The 7,037-nt window shown below is 35.1% G+C and overlaps 1 protein-coding gene across 1 annotated transcript in view; it reads right to left on the bottom strand.

Annotated features, from left to right (window-relative positions):
• LOC123554137 (5-hydroxytryptamine receptor 2A-like) overlaps nt 1–6,591 on the bottom strand; it is a 48,442-nt gene extending 41,851 nt beyond the window's left edge. The window contains exon 1 of the mRNA XM_053548416.1: nt 6,475–6,591. The gene's annotated coding sequence lies outside the window, so the exon portion shown is untranslated. The remainder of the gene's footprint in view (nt 1–6,474) is intronic.
• Between the last annotated feature and the right edge of the window lie 446 nt (nt 6,592–7,037).

Genomic DNA, 7,037 nt, shown 5'->3' on the forward strand with positions numbered 1-7,037 from the left:
AGTTTATCACAGTGAACAAGTGTGTGAAGTTTTAATCCATTCCCACAAGTGATTACTGAGATACCAGCTTACATAAAAAACCAAAATTTCTAAGTCGAAAAAAGGGGCATAATTTTGTAAAGAAGCAAAATAGAATTATGGAACCTGTGCCATGTAAGTCAGTTTAACACACTGAATAAGTGTGTGAAGTTTCAATCCATTCCCACAAGTGGTTACTGAGATACCAGCTTACGTACAAAACCTTAACCAAATCGGGACGTCAACGCCGACGCGGGCAAGTCCAATAGCTCTATTATTCTATGAATAGTCGAGCTAAAAACGTTTGGTCAAAAAGACCAAATAGATACGAGGTATGCATTCTTTAAAGAATACGTTTAAGTGCCCGATTTCATTTAGCTGTGTACTGTACAACCTTCCAAGCAACCGTAATTTAAGACTCAAATTATAAAGGAAACGGGAGAGGATATAATTACCCGACTGTCTTGTCCAAACTTGACCTCATACTTTTTTGACAACTATATGTCTTCTTCATAAAGTCTTCAAAGACCACTGAATTGAACTATAACTTTTATGTCAAAGCCAGAACATATTCAATTAACATCTCTCTGTGGGTAAGTCTCATATTTTCTAAAATGGGAACTGATTAAGTGAAACGATCTCTAGTGCGTAAGTAACGCAAGAGCAGTTCGCTGTTTCTACGCTTATATTATAACTCATATGATATCAGGGGACGATTTCGATAGTTTACAAACCAGATCTTTCCTCTCTTTCGTAAATTCACATTAATTAAATACTATAATGCTTTAATTATTACTTTTCTCCTGATTTCTGAAAAATCGAAGAAACCATTGTGAATGAAAGAACAATAAAAACTCCTGAAATTAGGCGTATTCATGAATTTACAATTCACGGATACATGGCCGGAACAAACATATTCGTTAATGTCGATTCTATTTTGCATCAATTTTCTATAGTAGCCACGATAACATTACAGATTTTCAATGCAGAATGTCTAAAGACTGTATGAAAAATAGCTATTTTCTTCCTTCCTCTGACAGTTGTATTCAGAAAACAGTCTGTAAATTTATGTAATTTGTAAAGAAAGAGGTACATACAGACACAGACAAATCTCTAAAATGACTTAATGAAATATATTTCATATTACTAGATAGACATTTCTCAACAAAGCTAGGCTTCTCGACTAGACTGGTACAAAATTACTGGGTCGATTGGCAGGTTTGAAAAAGGGTTTATTGCCCTATACGGGATAATTTTCTCAACTGTAATCGATAGATTTCCCTTTCCTTTTCTTTCCAAGCATCTATATTTGTTATCTAATGCGTTCAAGAAAGAGTATCAAAGAACATTTTGCCCTTCTTTACTTCAGATAATCGTTCTAGTTTTGAGTCGCCGCTATGGCCTCTTTCCTGTCCTTAAATTCATCATTTCGTCTTTATCCTTTTCAAACTGAGATAACACATAGCGCGAAATCGGCCATTTTCGATTCGCACTGCCCGTACGCAGCTGGTTCAGCACGTGCGAATTTACTCGAGTTGTAATTATAATCGGCAAGTTACGTATTTTCCGTACGAAATTTCGGTATTTTCCGGTTTTTACTGACAGTTAAAAACACGAGTTGAGCCATATTTGCTGTCAAACGAGAATACAAAATTACACGGAAACTGCCAAGTGTCATCACAGGTCCACGGCTTTAACGATGCCGGTGGCTTTCCAAAATAAAACAATTATTTCTAAAGAGACTAGTCTTAACTTCCGAATTAAAATTATTATTTTGTTCAGTTCTCGGATACCATGCTAATATTTCAAATTTTTTATTTAATAGCAAAATTTTACTATGGCATTCGATACCACTCTTTAAAACATCTTTTACATACATGCAGAATAAAACTTTTATTTAGAAGTTTCAATCGATATGGAAACAAATGACGTAAATCTGATGCAAGCCTCTATAATGTGTCTGTACTGAATGTTTTATTTGGGATGGTATGAAGTTCATTTAGTCACTAAATAAAGCACGTCAAGCCAACTCTTAAGATATTGAATTCCTGATTCTACACGTACCAGGGGGATTTGAAAAATGTTGCGGTATGTTCAAAAACATCCATAACAAATGAATCATAAATTTCCAGCATTCTTCACAGGGTGACCGAGTTCAAAGATTGAGATCAGACTCATTCCCTTTTAAGTCGTGTAATCATTTACAGTTAATGTCTGAGTCACACATTGTTTAACAATTTTTTTCTGTCATTTTAATTAGTACTTGAAAATATCTGTATAGCTGATCAATGAGTTAGAATATCTGATGGGGGTATTTTCTATTTCAAATACCAGTCCTAAGATATTTTTCCAGTTGACTCAATTTATTTTTGTACTCTTACAAATCTGTCTTGTAGTTAGCATAGAAGGAACATGTAAAAGCAATAAACGTGTTTCGCTAATCACGTTTTTTAACTGTCATAGACCGAAAATTTTCAAATGAAAAAGTAGCAGCCCAACAAGAGTAACCGAAAGACAGCATCGTTGGACTCATCAAAAGCCTTTGTGCAAAAAGAAGTCTATTGAATGAAAACAATGACATAAACTTAAACAAGTGTAAAAGGGGCAACAATTTTCCTTCAATGTAAGAAAGAGATATACAAATTTCCTATATTGTGACTCTAAATGACACCAGGGGCCTCCGTGACTAGATGGTTAAGGTCGCTGGCTTTGAATCACTTGCCCCTCACCGATTATGATGATGGTTCGAGCCTCACTCGGGGCGTTGAATTCTTCATGTGAGGAAGCCCTCCAGCTAGCTTCCAAAAGGCTGGTGTTTCCAGGTGCACACCCGTATACGAAGTGGCACATGGGGCCTTTCTCCACTATCAAAGCTGGAAAGTCGCCATATGACCTATAATTGTGTCGTTGTGACATTAAACCCATCAAAAAATAAATGACATACAAAACTTACACAAAAACTTAACTGAAAACCGCAAGGCCGAAAATGTGCCGACGGCTTTGTGATTTTAAACTTGTGTGTTGCTTGTCATATTATCTCGGTGAACAAAAAGTTACAATCCATTTCCCACAAGTGGTTACTGAGACAGCAGCAGAACAAAAATAAACTTCACTAAAAATAACTACTTGAAACAAGATGTCAAACTAACACTATACACCAGTCACGGCAAATTACTTTTGACTTTAAAATACTCTACTTATTTAGCAGACTAGCCAATTTTCTCAACTCTTACTCCAGATCAACAAAAACTATCTGACAATATTATCGGAATTGGCAGAGATAATATGCCGTCCATAAACATTTTGATGGTTAAGTTACGAAGCGAAAGTCGTCTATTTTCGCAATTTTAAGTAATTCGAGGGCCAAAACTCAAGACTTACTAGGACTTTCCAGCTGGTTATCGAATTTGCTCCAGATATTATGCCCATAAACAAAGTCACCAAAATTGGCGAACACTTAAGTCAGACGGCGGACACTCATCTTTCGTAAATATTAGTAATTCAAGGGACATAACACCAGAGCAACTTACACAACCTGGGTGGTTATCCAACTTGCAAACTTAGCCAATATTACGCCCATAAACATCGTGACAAAGTTTAGTGAACACTGGGTGAGAACTGCTCATGTTTGAGAGTAGAAACTGTCAATTTTCGCAGTTTTGGTTAACTAAGGACCATAACTCCTATAAGACTCAGATGAGCCAGTTAATTATGAAACCTGATCGATATATTATGGCCATACACATTTCAACCAAGTTTTATGAACACTGGATAAGAACTACTCAAGTTAGAGAGCGGACAACTTTTGTGGATGCCGTCCACCCATCCACCCCGGCCACCGCCACTGCCGCCGCCGAAGGTGTTTCTATAATACGTCCCATTTCACAACAGAGTCAATCCCTTCCCACTAGTGGGTTATTATAAAGTTCCAATGCAGCGGTCAAAAGTCAAAAAGTTACTGTTACCACATTTGAAAAACATGAATAACTTCTTTACAAATCTTACAAATAAGAATGAAATCCATGGGCAACAATTTCACGGAATAAGTCAACCAAACAGTAGTATGATTTTCGTATTACAGTGTAATATTCAATTTTCATTACTATTATTTCATCTGTGTTTCCGATGTGCGGATATTTCTGCGCAAGAAGTGGCCACTATTTCCTGAGCTTAGGAAATGATTAATGTCGCTTTCTGTTCATGTCCATAAGGCGCTAATGGACGATTATGAATCAGACATTTGCAATCACGGATGGGCTAAAAAAGATGGGGGGAATGTCAGAAAGAAAAGGACGTACAATGAAACCTCCTTAATCCGACCCTCTCTAATCCAAAAAAACTCTCTAAACCGATAAATTACTCGTTTGTAAAAATACCCTTGTAGTCCGAAACACCTCTACTCCAAAAAAAACAACAGACTTTTGAGGGTTTTTTTCACTGATGGGCTCAAAAAGATTGAGACATGGTCAGAAAAAAGGACGTACGTGTCTTTTCGTTAAAGTTTAAAGTTAACATGACATGACGGATTTTTTTTATCTAATCTACATGTATATTGTTGAATCGGGGTTTCACTCAAATAAAGAACCTGACTGTAAAGGCACTTACCTCCAGATTTTGGCTAAAAATTATCTTTCTTTAAAACAGAAGTTTTTGTTTCTAAACTGTCTTAAAAATGCCACATCAAGAAGAAGAAAACATGCCCGAGTCAGGAATCGAAACCGGGCCGCCGCGGCAATAAAAACTTTCCAGCACTCTTGAGCAAACCGCTACTGAGGAATACATATTTACGGGTGTTAATTATATTATATTATAATTAAGGCAGTTTACCTCCGGTAACCTGTTACAAACGCTTTTCAAATTTGAATGGAAAAAAATGTAAAAACAACGTATTCTCATGTGTATCCGTAACATATAAACTGCCAGTAATTAAATTTCAAGCCTTCTTAAATACAGCAATAATTTCCCGATATCTAAAGAAAATCGTACTATCTGGAAGTCAGTGCCTTTCAGAAAAACAAATCCATAATGCTCAAATAAACTAAAGAAGTCAGAAGTCAAGGGAACTGCAATGGTTTATAGATCTCCCTCGTAAGATTCCCTGTCAAAATACATGTACAATATAAAGATTTCTTTGCAAGTGAAATTTATGTGGAAATCATTTGATAATGAGATATTATAACGTCTCAACATTCCAATGCTCTCTGATACCGTACTGCTCTGATATCGTCTTTTCCTGTGAGTGACAAATTTTGATTTTGACAGTAAATCCGTTCTTTTTAGATCGGAAACGTATGCGGTTAGTCTAGCATTGGAATCATTTTAAGGAATGCAATAACAGTTACTGTTCGTTTGTCTTTTCGAGACAAATGACATCGATCGTGAAATATTCAACACCAGACCTCAAATACAATTAAATGGCACCGTATAAACCAAATTATTCGTTTATTATCAGTGTTAGTTTGAAACTAAAACATATTTCCCAGCTGTGCGAAGATGCATTATATAATTTAACTAACAAAACATTCATTCTTATATTATTATATATGTAAGTCTGTATACAGCATTGAAACAATAAAGAGGCTTTTTATCGGTCGGACTGGGTCAGGATGAAGCGGCACCTTCATTTATATTTTATTTTTACATTTTTTTCTCTCTTTTTTTGTAATACTTCATGTGTTGCACGGAGTTACCGCACTGAAGTTTCAATAACATGATGAGATTTTGATATTGCTTTTATTTACATTGTATATTGTTATAGACCAGAAACTGCAAAGTTTAGAGTCTAATAAAATATTATTATTATTATTATTATTATTATTATTATTATAATTATTATTATTCTAAAATATAAGAATGAACTTCTTCATTAGAGATCCTTGATTCCGGATTTCAAAAAATGTGTCCACAAAAAAATGAAATGTTCACAATCGACTTTCAAGCTCATAATTTTAAGGCATAAAATGGTGCTGATTGGAAACTACGGATTTCCAAACTGAAAGTACCATCTATAATTTTATTTGCATTTTTTTATTGAATTATTGAATGTCTTCGTACTCTCTCTCTCTCTCTTTAAAACCAAAGGAAACTTGACCCCTAGTAGATTTCTAATTTGTAAAAAGACAAAATAAATCAAATATAATGTAGACCTAGCAGAAAAATGCAACTACATGATATAGCTGTTGACAGGTTTGCACAAAAAATAAAAGGTTGTTTCGTGTCAAAATCTAGGACATGAAGTTAACTCCCCATTAAAATTATCACTTGTCTGTTGATCAAAAAAAACAACTGTTTTGTTATAGTGTAATCAGTACTGATTTTATGGCATTAAAATGTTGAAGAGAGTCCAAAACTACCTGGATGAGGGCCCGGGAAATTTGAATGGAATCAATGGGATTCTGAAGAAAACACAAAGCATAAAGGTGAGTTTGTTGGATAGAAAATAAGCATAAAACTTACCTGGGTTGTTATCATTGCATCGCTCGTCCTATTTCCATAACACTCAAAAAAAATATTGACCTGTCAAAGTTTGACATTTCTTTCCAAAACTTCCGGTTTGTTTCAAGATGGAGAAAATTTGATTTGATAGCTGATTGGAGAAAAATAAAATATAATTTTGACGATATATCGTGTTACATACCATCGATTACTTATCTTAAAATTATTTTTATCTAATAAATATTCTCTGCATAATAGATTTTTATTTTATTGTCCAAAATTTATAATCTGGCCGAGGCGGAAACCGTGAAACTCGAAGTGTGACGTCATATCGCGCGCGCTGGTAGTGGGTTGTATGGTAGGCCATCTGTACAATAAAATAAAACTAAAAGTCTGTGAGGACTGACTTAGAACTAACATAGCTACCTGAACAATAGTTGCAAGACCTTAATTGGCATTTGCGTATGCTATAGGTTTTCCAAACGAGTGTCGCTAAAAAGTAGATTCTGTCAAATTATAGCCCGTCTTTTAAAGTCTTGATAAAACTAAAATAAAAGCCCGCTAGATCTAGATCTAGCTGGGAA

Source organism: Mercenaria mercenaria, chromosome 7, assembly GCF_021730395.1.
Source record: "Mercenaria mercenaria strain notata chromosome 7, MADL_Memer_1, whole genome shotgun sequence".
Taxonomy (NCBI): Eukaryota; Metazoa; Mollusca; class Bivalvia; order Venerida; family Veneridae; genus Mercenaria; species Mercenaria mercenaria.